The sequence below is a fragment of the Melanotaenia boesemani genome, chromosome 16 (genome assembly GCF_017639745.1).
Source record: "Melanotaenia boesemani isolate fMelBoe1 chromosome 16, fMelBoe1.pri, whole genome shotgun sequence".
Taxonomy (NCBI): domain Eukaryota; kingdom Metazoa; phylum Chordata; class Actinopteri; order Atheriniformes; family Melanotaeniidae; genus Melanotaenia; species Melanotaenia boesemani.
This window is the reverse complement of record NC_055697.1, coordinates 5,978,644-5,993,198: the sequence shown is the minus strand read 5'-3', so window position 1 is coordinate 5,993,198 and position 14,555 is coordinate 5,978,644. Positions and strand designations below refer to the sequence as shown.

The 14,555-nt window shown below is 38.7% G+C and overlaps 1 protein-coding gene and 1 long non-coding RNA gene across 2 annotated transcripts in view; one reads left to right on the top strand and one right to left on the bottom strand.

The window, feature by feature from the left end:
• Positions 1-47: 47 nt before the first annotated feature.
• LOC121655873 lies at positions 48-14,519 on the bottom strand. Its single transcript, XR_006013324.1, has 4 exons — positions 14,509-14,519; positions 5,231-5,235; positions 256-390; positions 48-171 (listed from the first exon to the last, which is right to left on the bottom strand). It is a non-coding gene; the product is annotated as an uncharacterized LOC121655873 (long non-coding RNA).
• The window catches only part of sertad2b (SERTA domain containing 2b), a 47,445-nt gene continuing 46,579 nt past the window's right edge, over positions 13,690-14,555 (top strand). Inside the window, exon 1 of the mRNA XM_042010761.1 lies at positions 13,690-13,888. The gene's annotated coding sequence lies outside the window, so the exon portion shown is untranslated. The remainder of the gene's footprint in view (positions 13,889-14,555) is intronic.

Here is a 14,555-nt window from a genome sequence, read left to right as displayed (position 1 = left end):
TCATAAAAGACTCCGTACATTACTCCAAAACATTATATGTAATCTTACTTTATCTCAGATGAATGTGTTTGTTTAAAGTCTTCAATAATCTCCTTTGAAAAGTTGCTTTTCAATGACACACAGCTGGGTTCAGGTTCATGTTCAGGTTCAGGATCAGGATCTGGCTGATTCCTAAAAATATAGATCATTTGGTGACATGACTGTTCAACTCTGATACGAAGAAGAGTTATGGACAGTAAGAAATGATTGTCCTACCTGTGAGAGTTGTTCTGGTTCTCTTGTTCCCCACATAGAGTGGTTTTAGAGGGAGGGACTCCCTCCTCTCTGCCTTCACACTGTTCCATGTTACTCAGTTCATCCACATCAGCTTACATGAATTCCGGCCTTCATCTACGAAGGAAACACAAATCATTCTTCTGCACATCAACTGAAATCATCCTTTCCCTCATTTGTGCTGTAAGAGATTGGCTGTTCTTCTGTTGGCCCTTTCAGTTTCATTTCAGTGTCAGCCATTTCACACCTTTGCTGTACAAGACAGGATTCCCATCCTGTATCCACATCTACACCATTTGCAGTAAATTTATGAGCTGTAAGATAACACCTCAGGGCTCAACTCTGGATGGCATTACTTTCAGGGGAGTCCCTAAAACCCCACATTCCAGCAGCATAAAATAAAACTGAACCAGCCACTGAATCAAAAAGCTTAGAAAATGTTAAAAAGCCAACAGTCTGGACACCTTCTAATTTATTCATTATTAATAATCCAACGTCTGATATATTATTTAGACAAGGTATCAGTAAAAAAAAAAAAAAAAGAGATAAAAAGCAGGGCTCAGAGAAGAAATAATAGTGTGGAGAATATTCTCAACATGGAAAATAAACTTGTATAGCTGGCCAGTCAGGATGAGGTCATATAAAAAATACACCCAAGTTTTTAAAGATGCATTTATTTTTGTAATGCAGTATATTTCCAGAGTTTCCTCAAATAAACCAGATCATTTGAATGAATGCATGCAGAAATGGGAAAATTAAAATGAAAGCTAACATTTTTAATGCCTACTGTCACAAATTTGTGACAAACCACTTTTTTTTACTTGTTATTTTAATGATTTATTTTATTATTTATTTTTACTTATTTGTAATTATTTATTTTTTTATGTATTCATTATTTCTATTCATTTATTGTTATTATTTGTTTAATGGTATTTAGTTTAATTTTTCTTTCATCTTCTTTCTGTAATTTTTTAAAATGTTTTATTTACTTTCACTATACTGAAAAAAAATTGTAATCTTTTTCTTTTTGTTATTATTTTCCTTACTTTTGTAAGTAAGTTATTTTTGTATTATTTTTATATAATTTAAGATAAATTAAGGTATTAGGGGTTAAACCTCAGTCACAGCCACTTGTCCACTCGAGTGATTGAACATGGCTTTAAATTAGAGCGGCCATCAAAAAACAGTTTCCAACATTGACCAATGTTGTTAATGTCAGAAAATTTGCTATTTTATTTATTAAATGTATTTATTATATCATTTTATTATCATGCAAAACACAAGTTTGAAAAAAAGAGACAAACTCATCAGTTTTAAATGCAAAAACATTACCTTTAATCGGTTATTTTTCCTGATGATCAATAGATAAATGAACTCATTTTGGCAACTTTTATTAATGTACATGATAATTAGATTTTTTAAAACATGCAAGCTCTTGATCTCTGTGCCACATAGTCAACTATAACATCTGTGTAGACTGACTGGAAGATTGAGTAGGAATCCTTACATACAGAGATTAATTTGTGCCAACTGTAGATCTATTCAAACAAATATAACATGTAGAGTTCCCCACGGCTTCATTTTGAGCCCCCTGTTTTAAAGCATCTATATGTTCCTACTAGCTCAGAAACAAACTAAAATATCTGATAATAATTATGGTGACGATATTCAGCTTTATATAACTGTCTCATCTGGAGACTCTGGTCCGGTACAAGGCTTCAGTTCATACCTTGGTCAAATCAGTACTTGGATTTGTCAGAATTTTCTTCAGCTAAAGTAAAATAAAACTGATTTTTTTTGGAAACAATGATGATGTGTAAAGAATAATGTTAGCAATATTATAAACAACAGATCAATCCAGAAATCTTGGGGTCGAGCTGGTCATGAATCAGAAAAGCTTGTTCATAGTTTGTTTTCACTAGTAGTAGTATTAGTTTTCAGTAGTCTGGTCTAGGGCTGGGCATTTAATCGAGATTTTATATCGAGACTTTATCAGATGGAATATACAAGGAAGGAATATCGTTTATATAGAGATAGGTTGTTTTGAGTTTAAACCATCTTTTCTTTTGCATTTTGCACAGCTGTAATTTTGTTATGGTCATTGAAAAGTATTTTTAATTTATTTTGTTTTAGGAGCATTTCATTTCATTTAAAGATATTTAATTTCAGTCAGCTGTTTTAATGCACATGTGCTGCTGATCCTTAATAAAAGTATATTTGGCACTGAAGGCTGTATATTAGAACTGTCTCTTTGGTTCCTTGAAAAAAAAAAAAAAAAAAATATCGAGATATAAAATCTGGTTCATACCGCCAGCCCTAGTCTGGTCTACTGTAATGGAGCTTTTATAGGTCTCTAAAATTCTTTATATAAGTTTCTGAGACAACTGCATCCAGAACGTTGCTGCTTGTGTCCTCATAAAGAGCCTCGTTTACAAAATGTGTAACATAAATAAACTTGCCTTGCCGGTGCTAGATGATGATGTAGATGATTTGTGAAGTTGTATATAACAGCAACACTTCCTCTATGCTTAGGCAACCCTAGCAAAGTGGCAGAGGCAGTGAAGAGGTTAACTGAATCTGTTGCAGTCATGCAGTCATGTGATAGCCCCTCATCATCATCATCATCATCATCACAACTATCAACATCAGAAGTTGTTCAGCCTGTGACACATGGTGATGTGAGTGTTGGTATTTTATGTATATACATGTACACACTGTAATTTACAGCCTCTGTTCCCACTTCAGGCAGCAAACTGGCTTCATCTGGATAACAAAGTAATAGAAGAACGAAGACAAAATGTCACAGATGATGCCACCATGGAAGCACAGCGGTATATAATGGAGAACAATGTTAGTAGATTGAATGACCCCTGAAGTATTGGGAAGTACGAAAATATGTACCCCACCTTGCATAAACTAGCAATAGCCTTTTTGAGCACCTCTGCATCCTCTGTGCCATGTGAAAGTGTTTTCAAAAGCAGGAAATACCCCCTAAAACAGAAACACTTGGTTCCTAAAAGTGTTGAAAAATTGTTATTTCTAAATTAAAAATGAATAAATGTATTTTTCCCAAGTCGCAAAGGCACATTTCCTAACCCACAACTCAATGGAACATTCACCTGCTCACCATAAACTTTATTTCACTTTCCCTTGTAACCATTGTACTTTTTGAAGCTGTACAAATAAAACAATACCGGCAATAAATTCTGAAGTATATGCCCGTAACATCATGGAGAGTAAATTTGATTTTATTCAGTAAACTACTGATGTCACTGTGATAACTTGAACTGCTCTTTGTCCACTAAATGGCTTCACAAAGCAAATGAAACATCAAGAAGCTTTACCCTTGAATGAGCCCGTTTGATGAAAAGCTTCAATGCGTCAGGAAGCTTCACCTGTCCATCCCTAGCAGCTACTACTGACGAAAGATAGCGAGTATTCATTATTACCCTTAAGAACTTATCAAAAGCCTGAACTAACCTGCTGATAAGGACCAACAGGGACAGATTTATTAGGGGGGGCATATTATGACATTCATGATCATGGTCTGAGCATACTCTGAAAAGGTCAAAATGCTGGACTAACAGCGACAGCTTTACTGGGGTGAATGCATATTCTAGCAGACTGCACTCGATATCTGACTTCAAACCACTTGCACTGCCTTGGTGATAAAATGTTTGACTGTCAGTTTTTCCTAACACTTGCACATGCACACACAAAATCACAACAGCCACTCATCAGACTGTCCATGAAGACATAGGGTAGGCTAGGCTACAAATGCATATTCTGGCAGCACAGAGGGGGTGCTTTTCATGGCAGGGGTGCTTTTTGTGGTATGACACCGGACTGTACTTTCATCCCTGCACACAATGCACCGCAGCAGCAATGATATAGGCCTCATTGCAAATGTTATCCACATACAACACCAATTAGAGAAAATAATTATGTTATTTGTAAAACATGTAGGCTTAGCTCACAGTTAATGAAAATGATCCATCTTAGATCCTTATATGAAAAATAAATTTGCCTGTTTGTCATCACTATGCGGTCAAAAATTAATATAGACGGGAGGAGAAAAATCATTTGTATTGATTTAAGTAAAACTATGTTGAGTTAGGAAGCTGAACACATACAAAGTAGCTACTAATTACATCAAATAAATAATATAAGATTAATCTAGTTGTTTCATTATTTATGCACTTTGCCTACAAGCTGCAAAAACAAGGAATAAGGTGTTAGTCTCTACAGTAATGCTCTAAATAAAGTGTGCGATGGAATAAGATGTTACTTTTCTATTTTTAGTATGCCTTTATTGCATGTTGTTTCTCTAATAACCGAGGTATAGATCTGTAGCCTTTGTCATAATCTGTTTTATAACTACTTTGTCAATATGTTAGATGTTTGCAGATTCCTGTACTCTATGGTAAGCCTGTAAACGTTTATTCCATAGTTTTGATATCTGACATTGATTTCCTTTACTTGTTTGCATTTTCAATTCTTTCGTTGAACATGTGGTCAATGCACCAACATGGGATTTTGTCAGACTGAACAAAACGGATCAGCCTACTAGATACTTACTACTTTCAACAACTAGAGGCTTTTTTTTGTCCAACTAATTTCAGCAGAAGTCTCACTAGCAAAACAAAGTTTTGATAAACTGATGGCCACATTAACCAAACTAGTTAGATAAAATGAAATAATATTAAGCTCCATAAACTCACATCAGTAACTAACAGTTTTCTGGACTAGTTATTTAGTGAGACTAGTTAACATGATAGGCAGCAGTTCTTACTTGTAACTTTGTCATGGGTGTTGAATTTAATTATAAAATAATTAAAAGCCAGAGAGTTTTCGAATGTGGTTCTCTAGATCCATAGATATTCTAATTGATTCTCTCGTGAAAATAAGAAAAAATACACAAAGCACTGCTTACAGCTGCAGTACTGGACTTAGTTACAGTTTCTTACTGAGATGCCCACTAACAAAGTCTAATTCAGCATCCATCAGCAGCTTCTGGGTGATGTTACTCTTCCTGAGCATCTGCAGGAAGTGTAGTCTCTGCTGGACCTTCTTCAGTAGCTCAGAGGTGTTCACAGTCCAGATCAGGTCCTCCTCGATGTAGACTCCCAAAAAGCAGAAGTCCTCTTTCCTCTCCACACAGTCCTCGCTGACGAACAGTGGTGGAATGTCTGTTTTTTTCTCCTACAGTCAATGGTAAGCTCCTTGGTCTCTGATGTGTTAATGAGCAGGTTGTTCTCTCTGCACCACCCAGTCAGCTGCTCCACCTCAGCCCTGTATGCAGACTCATCCCCCCCAGAGATGAGCCCCACAACTGTGGTGTTGTCAGCAAACTTGACGATGGTGTTACTGTGGTGTGCAGTGGTACAGTCAAATGTGAGGGTATAGAGCAGAGGGCTCAGCACGCAGCCCTGAGGGGAGCTGGTGCTGATGCTGATGGCCGCAGATGTATGGTCTCCTACTCTAACTCTCTGACTACAGTCTGACAGGAAGCTGTTGATCCACATGCAGGTAGAATGTGGAAGTCCCAGGTCCCCCAGTTTACCCACCAGTTTGTGAGGGAGGATGGTGTTGAATGCAGAGCTGTAATCCACAAAGAGCATCCGTGTGTAGTTTCCCTGCTGCTCCAGGTGGGATGCTGTAGCACTGTGACTACTGCATCCTCCTGGCAAACTGGTGAGGGTTGAGACTTTTGGGGAGTAGTGAGGTGATGTGACCCCGTACCAACTTCTCAAAGCACTTAATCACCACCGGAGTGAGAGCTTCTGGCTGGTAGTGATTGAGGCTGGAGATGTGTTGCTTCCTAGGCTGGGGGACAATGGTGGAGGACTTCAGGCAGAGTGGGACGATGGACTGAGACAGGTACTGGTTGAAGATCCTAGTAAGAACTCTTGCCAGCTGGTCAGCACAGTCTTTCAGCACCCGTCCAGGGACACCATCGGGTCCGGTGGCCTTCCATGGTTTGACCTCCTGCAGTAGTGCACCTCACATCGTGCTCTTTTAATGTGAGATTGAAGCTGCTCTGGACTGCAGGGTGTGGTGTGGTTGCCTCTAGAGAGTCTGCCTTGAATCTGGCAAAGACGCTGTTCAGCTCCTCTGCCAGTGATGCACCTCCTTCAGCTGCTCTAATGTTGGCCCTGTAGTCCGTGAGGTGCTGGACCCCCGCCACACCTGCCTGCTGTTGTTACTCTCCAGGTTTTCCTCAATCCTCCTCCTGTATTCTGTCTTGGCCTCCATGATGCCTCTCTTCAGATTGGCTCTGCAAGCACTTTACAGAGCGCTGTCACCAGACTTGAAGGTGGTGTTCTTTTCTTTGAGCAGCTGCTGAACCTTCTTGGTCATCCAGGGCTTCCTGTTGGGGTACACCTGGACGGCCTTGTCCACTGTGACATTATCTTTGCAATTTTCGTCTGTGAACACCTCCAGGTTTAAGTGTTCGAAAATATACCAGTTAATTCTGTTGAAGCAGTCCTGAAGCTGCTTAGAGGCATCATCATGCCAAACTGTTACTGTCTTTCCGGTTTTGGGAGCAGTTTTCCGGAGGGGGATCATAAGCAGGGACATGTGGTCTGACTGGCCAAGGTGTGCTAGCTGTTTAGATTTATAGCCCAGGTTGATGTTAGAATATACCTTGTCCAGTGTATTAGCTTCTCTGGTGGGACATTTGATGTGCTGGTGGAGCTTAGGGAGCACTTGTTTTAAGTCCACATGATTAAAATCCCCTGCTATGATGTGTGCTGCGTCTGGGTGTTTGTTCTGCTTTTTGCTAATGCTACTATATAGCAGTCTGTTAGCCACGTTAGCATTTGCATCAGGTGGAACGTAAATAACGGTCACACACACCAGCTGTTGTTTATGTACATGCACACCCCCTCTGCTTTTACCGGAGTCCTTAGTTCTGTCCTGTCAATGGGCTACATAGCCGGCTAGCTTGATAGCCGAGTCCAGAATGGATGAGTGAAGCCAGGATTCTGTGATTAGAATGATGCAACTGTCCTCAACAATGTTATTTGTTGCTATCTGGAGCCTCAGATCGTCCATCTTTTTGGCAAGGGATCGTGCATTTGTATGGAAAATGCTAGGAAGTGGTGGTTTGTGTGGCTGTCTATGGAGTCGGGTTAACACTCCGGTCCTGCAGCCCCGCTTCTGCTTTCTCTCTAGACACTACCTTCACCTCCTCTCCATGGGCATGGTGATCCATGAAGACCCGGGGGTTCTCGCTATGTCTGCCAGGATGTTTGTGTGTCATTATTCTCAGCTGTTTCCTTCTGCTCGACATCCTATCCAAACGAGTTTGTGCCGGCTGTAGATGAGCTTGTTTCTGTAATGAACACACTGACTGGGAGAGCAGTTTGCTGCAGCTGTAGTCAGTGCCACCATTTTTTCTCTTTTTTTTGTGCATATTTAATGTCACCATGCAAACATGTCAAATACAAATTTTTAAGGCCAGAAAGTTACATAGTGCGACTTTAAACAGGATTATCATTTCTTAGATATTAAGGCCACAAAAGCTACTTTACATTAGCATGACACATTGAATCCATGTTGGTCTATGTTCTCATCAGATGCCTGTCACACAGTAAGCATAAGATAGCTGAATAGCCAACCTTACTTCTTTGTGCCATAGATTCAACAAGGTGTTGGTTATATCCCTCCATGCTAATACAGAAAAAACAAGTAGCAACAAAATAGTATAAAGACACAAATACTTAAGACTATTTTAGCTACAACTTAGACACAACATGACATTGTACATTCTCCAGCCATTTTAATAGGTACACCTAGCAGGTATTTGTTTTGCTAGATTCAGCAAGGTGGTGGAAACTCCTCTGAGGTTTTCTCCATATTGACATGACAGCATCACACAGCTGCTGCAGGTTCGTCGGCTGCATCCACAATGAGAATCTCCCTGGTATTCCACCACATCCCAAAGCTGCTCTACTGGACTGAGATCTGTGACTGTGGCGACCAATGAACTCATTGTCATGTTCAAGAAAGCAGATGGAGATGATCTCATGTGGAGATTGAGCACCACAAATATGCACAATCAAAACGTCACTTCTACTTCAATAAATATTGATCAAGTTCAGTAGATCCTGTTAGATGTTGTTTCAGTTCTTTACCACCTGAGGGAGCAGCAGGATAAAACATGTCAGAGTGAGACGCCGAAAGAAAGCCAATCATAAATGAATAAAAACAAAACAAAAAAACAACAACAAAACAAACAAAACAAAACAAAAAACATCATATTTAACTCACCTGGATTAATGCTACTAAATCAGTATAACCCTGCCATGTAACTAATCCATTGTTTTGTTTTCTAGACATCACCTCTCTTTTAATTAAATTTCCAGTGATTAAAATCACATATAAATCCTCTGGTTGTTCCCCTCAGACACAATGTGATGGACATCTAACAAAAGAAAATGGAAACAAAACAGCAGGATGTGGCTAAACTATTAAAAATGTAAATTATTTGTCAAAATGCTGACCTGAAATGTGACATCACAGATATGTTAGTTAAAATATGTATTACGTACACCACAACTGACTGATGTAAAACTTAATCTGGCAACAAATATTAAAAAACAGCATCTTTTTAGAAAATTATATGTAAAATGTTGTATTTGGTGTCAGTTTTGTGCTTTTTTTTTTTCATTTTTCTTTTTAAATCTTTCTGTCTTTTTTGGTACATTTTGTGCCACCTTTTAATTTTCTGTCTCCTGCCATGACTCTAAACTTCTTCCTATCATAGTTTAACTAAATCTATTTATGTATTTTCAGCTGTTTATTTCTGTTTGTAATCTTTTATTGACCACACTTAAAGGTTTTCACTGATGGAAAAAGCTGGTGTTGTTATGTAACTGTTTGATAACATTTAACCTCATAGCTGACAAATCACATTTCTAGCATTTCACAGCTTATTTGTCTGTGTTTTGGAGCAAAAACACCCCACCCTTCTTTATTCAACAAGACACACACATAAAATGTTTTAATACAATCAATATCATCAGCGGCATTTTGATGTGATCTAATATGTTAATCTGCAGTTCCCTATGATCGCCTCTGGTGGCAGATCCAAGTCAGAAGTTATCTAATCTTCCCTGAATGACACATTTGATCCAAAGCAAACACAGTTTGGTCTTCTGTCGGTGGTTGAGCTGTGAGGCGTGAAAAGAAGCAGGTGCAGAGATGGAGGGAAAACAGGTACGAGGCAGTTTCAGCATAGCAGTGCCTCCACATATCGGCCTGCTTAGATGGATTTCAGAAGGCAGAGGGCAGCATTTAGACTGCAGCAGGAAAGGCTCAGAGCTGCTGCCTCAGGCTGTCAGATCTCCTTTTCTGGAGAAATATCCTATTCAGATAATGTCATCTTATATTAGTGTGGTCGATGTGATCTTTAAAAAAAACATCATCATCATTTTTTATACCGCTTAGTCCATTTCAGGGTTGCAGGGGGCTGAGTCTATCCCAGCAATTAGCAGGCGAGAGGTGGGGTACACCCTGGACATCAGTGTATCACAAGACCAACATAGAGAGACGAGCAACCACTCACACTCACTCCTAGAGAGAATTTAAAGTGCCCAGTTAACCTAACATGTATATCTTTGGATGGTGGGACTAAGTCGGAGTACCCAGAGAAAGCTTACGTTTACACAAGGAGAACATGCAAACTCCATACAGAGAAGTCACTATTCAAACCTCCCCCAGCCAAGAATCAGTCCAGCAACCTGCTTGCTTTGAGGCCGTGGTGCTAACCACCACACCACCATGCATCCTTTAAAAAAATATCCACACAAACTTTGTACAAGGCAACTAACTAGTTGAGTGAAATAGAAAGACAGCTGTACTTTGACGGGACCATCACAGCAACTTGAATTCTTCTTTTTGGCCATTCTGCTCTAGATGTGCTTTGGGCCATTTTCCTGTTGCAGGATCCAGTTTTAACCAAGTTTCAGCTTAACATTTACTTTTGTTTACAGAGGAGTTTATGAACAGCTCAATAAGTGCAGAAACTAGTGGCAGCCCAGGCAGTGGCATATCCAGGGAATTTTTAATGGGGTGGCCAAGTTAAGACAGAAATTTGTGTGGCTGCCATGTTGCATCACCATCTTTGAATACGGTAGCTGAAAGGGGACATACTTGTTAGCCTTACATGTTACATGGATCATTCAGCTTGCAAGTTTACAATGAAATGGAGGACCAATCATACAATTTGCCCCACAACACGGAGAAAAAGAAATAATAACCAGGAGAAAACAAGAGTGTACATCCGTGGAGCATTTACCAGATGGAGGCAAATGATGAAAGGGAGGGACTTTAAAACTAAACCGGAGGTTGCAGAAACGGCTAGTTTGTTAGTTAGCCTACATTAGAAAATCTCCGTTGCAACAGTTTTTAGTTGTTGTTACTCGTCCAAAGAGTAGGTGACTGTGCGCACAATACCAGCAGGCGACAGTGAGCTTCTTTCAGACGTATTTTCCGAGAGCTTTCCCTCGTGTTTCATAATTTATTTCAGGTGATTTGTCAATGGGGGTGGGGGTAGTTGACCTCCTTCTAGTCAGACAAAATAGACCAAAGTAATACCAGTTTCTCGTTGTGCTTTAATCACTAGAACTGCAAGCATTCTAACTCAGGTCCACTGCCCTGCTTCCTCTTCCTTTGCCTTCATCAGATGATCTCTGAGTCTGCAAGTCACAAAAAACGGTTTCACGTGATGACATTAGCTGTTAGCATTAGCTTGGTACCAAATACATGGAGGGAATGCTTGAAACTTATGGACATAAGAAAAACAGAATTATGTACAGTCCTTTACCTCATCACCTGACGGGACACTCGAACGTCTGCGAGATGTCGACATTTTCACATTTTTGACTTTCCGCGCCTTCCGTAGTTGTAATAACGCTCTTAAACGGTGAGGTTCCAGTAGAGCACTACTCGGTTGCTTGCATTATATTAGTGCACCACTAGATGGGAGTAGTCCTTACACACTAGGGCTTTAATTTGAATTTAAGATTCTCATTTTGCAGTAATTTGGCGATACAGTTGCTGATATTGATCTGTATCTGGAACTCTACTTTGAGAACATTAAAAAATAATTAAACCTTGTGCATTATTATGGGCATTTTGTGAATTGGGTCTAGTTTTTATTTCTTAATCTTACAGTCATTTTGGTTGTGTTAATATATTAAAGAATATTATACAAGATATTAACTTTTTAAAGAAGCGCTGGTATTACTCAGAAGGACGAGTCAGTTATGCTATAAACACTGATGCGTCCACATGCAGTCACAGACAGTAAATGGTCTTCGTCATCTTTGACATGAAGATCTGGATGTTTGTTTTTCCTAAAAGTAACTTAAACATGGGCTGGCCCATTACACCACATATATCCAGACAGCTCTGAATTGTTTCTACGCAGCACAGTTAAAGGGGTAGTGCACCCAAAATGTATTTAAAATGTAAATGGCTGCCTCATATAATACAGTTTTAAGTTGTAAAATGGTTTTCTAATGTACTCCTAAACCCATGTGGCTATATTGATCATGTTGGCATGATGGTTTCTTATGCCATGCTCTGTGAGGTTTTGAAAACTGCAGGAATCAGACTGTGGTTTTCAATTTTGAGTCTGAGTTTATTTTTATTTTCAGAAAATACATATTGATATAGATATAATTATAAATATGTGAGATTATAGCTAAAGCAAATTCATTTCTGTCTGTAGTCCCTTGGTAGGACAACACAACACAACAATAAGAATAATAACAGAAGAAAGTTAAAGTCAACAATAATGGCTATAATAATAATAATAATAGAAAAAAAGGTAATAAAATAATTGGATTTTTTTAAAAAATGATTAGACAAAGTAGCCCATTGATCAGGATCTAAACAGTTAAAGTCCAGGGTGTAAAATTTAGTCTCTATGTACTGAGTAGTTTAACCATTTTGGTATAAATAAAGTATGATTTTTTTTTCTATCCTCCCACATTATTCCACATTATGTTTGTTATTAATCAATGATCATCTCTTTTGGCCAGGTTTAACACAAAGTGAGTTACAACCATTTTACATGGAAAGAGTTAATCTTTGTTTGATATTCCTTTTATACCCAATCCTGACACCCTTACATGTAACCAATTAATCTAGTGATGATAGATTCTTCTAGCTTGTAACTCTACAGACTTTTCTATCTTTCTTTGCTTCTTTCTCAACCATTTGAGTGTGCTGGCTGATGCATTTATATTATCTAAATATAATAAAGTAAGTAAAGATCCCTAATCTACACTCTTATTTACTAGGTTTACTTGCGTGTTACCACAAAATCCTGTACAAGATTTGGCAATCTGACATTAAAGTACATATATCGCATGCTTATGGTAAACAAAATAGTGTATTTAAGTGTTGTGCCATGGTTACCTGGTTACAGCCTCTTTTTTCCTGTTTACTCCATAGTGTTTAGTGCTGAGAGAACACACTGAAGTAATACACTAATTCAACCAAATTAGTGTTCACAGCTGCTACTTTACTGCCAGATTAAAAAATATAGTGATTATTTTAGAAATGTGAAACTGTATTTTTTATATTTAATAGTTGTTGTACTTGTTCATGTTTGTCAGAAGTGAACATGTAACATATAGTCACAGTCTCTTTCCTTTAATGGTCAGTAGGAAATATTTCCGTGCGTGGGTCAGAGGAACTGTGGAGCTCTGCGTGACTGTTCATTGCTGTACCCGCTTCCGCACGAGCGCTATTGGGCGCCACTGCTGTGTGGGCGGGACACGATCTGACTCAGCTGTTAAGTCACCGCACGACATGTCTGTCACCACTGATGCATTCAGGGACAGTCGGAGAAGATGATTGTTACAAATGAGTATAAACAGATATGACACGGCGATATGGTGCTTTACAGATCAAAACTGTGATTTTTAGTGATTCTGAATTAAATATCAGTGACCTGTCAACATGTTATCTGCGTCTCGCACAGTCTCTATCCTGAACAGAAAAAGGGATAATTTTTTTATGTAATGAGGAGGGAAATAGGTCACAATCTAGCGATATGAGATCTATAAAGTATGCCAAAATTGGCAACACATTTTAGTAGGACAAGCTGTGACATGTCTATTTATTATAACATTTTTTTCTGTCAAAATAAGCCTTTTTATTTCACACCTGTTAACCTCAATTCTTTCTGAGAACCCTATTTGTAAGCTAGCAAGTTGATTTAGCCAACATTACATTATAAAATTATAGCATTAACAACGGAATATGTTCACATTTTCAACCTCAAACAACCGCGATAAACGTAAAGAGCAAAGTTCCGTGGGGTGTTGGTAAGCGGGTAGACTGGATGTTTACTAAACAGCATGGTACGTAAACGCAGCACCAGTCTGCCTGATTTTACCGTATATTACTTCGCATTGGCAGAGATCTGGCATCGGATTCGTTGTCCACAGTCCGTATATGTCCAGGTAAATTAGACTTCAGACGTCCCAGTGGTGGCGGACGGAGCTTCTCCCCGTGACAAAAGGTCTAGAGCCATTTCTTTCACATCTATTTTTCTACTTTAGCACCGTGCTGGACGTGTCTACCACCGAGGGTGAGTGTCTCAAACTGCATCTTGAACTCTTCTGCGATGCTATCAGTCGGGGATTCCTGGTTGTGACTGTCAGTTATGTATCTCCACATATATCTGTTTGTATAAGGTCATCCACTTACATGTTTAAACATCCACAAAATGATCAGAAGGGTTTTTTGTTAGATGAATAGGTAAGACTTAATCAGCCAATACTTTCAGAAGCGGAACAGCGGTGCTTGGAATTCCCGTTTAGCTTGACTGTCTCTCGCCTGGACAGTGTCTCGCCGAACCCCACTGGAAAGCACTGCATTTTTAGTAAGTTATTGTCGTTTGGAGCTGTTACATGATAGATCAAGTAGATAACTATATCATTTGTGTGAGATGATTGCACCCTTCAAATCGGCTTATGTATGAAAAAGGAAAAATGATTTGTATACTTGTATATTTGTATACTTTTCCACAATTGTAACGATACTCCTTGTACTATAGTACCATTCTTGCAATAGCCAGGAAGTCTATTGCAGTTGTTTGAAAAGTCTGAAAATTTTGGAATTTTTATTCTAAAGTAAAATTATTAAATAAAAGCCGTTACTTTCAAAGGACACCTATTTGGCAAAACTAATAAATGTGAGGGAGTCTACTTTAAAAGTGTGTTTATAAAAATAAACTGACTTCGGTGTACTCTGTT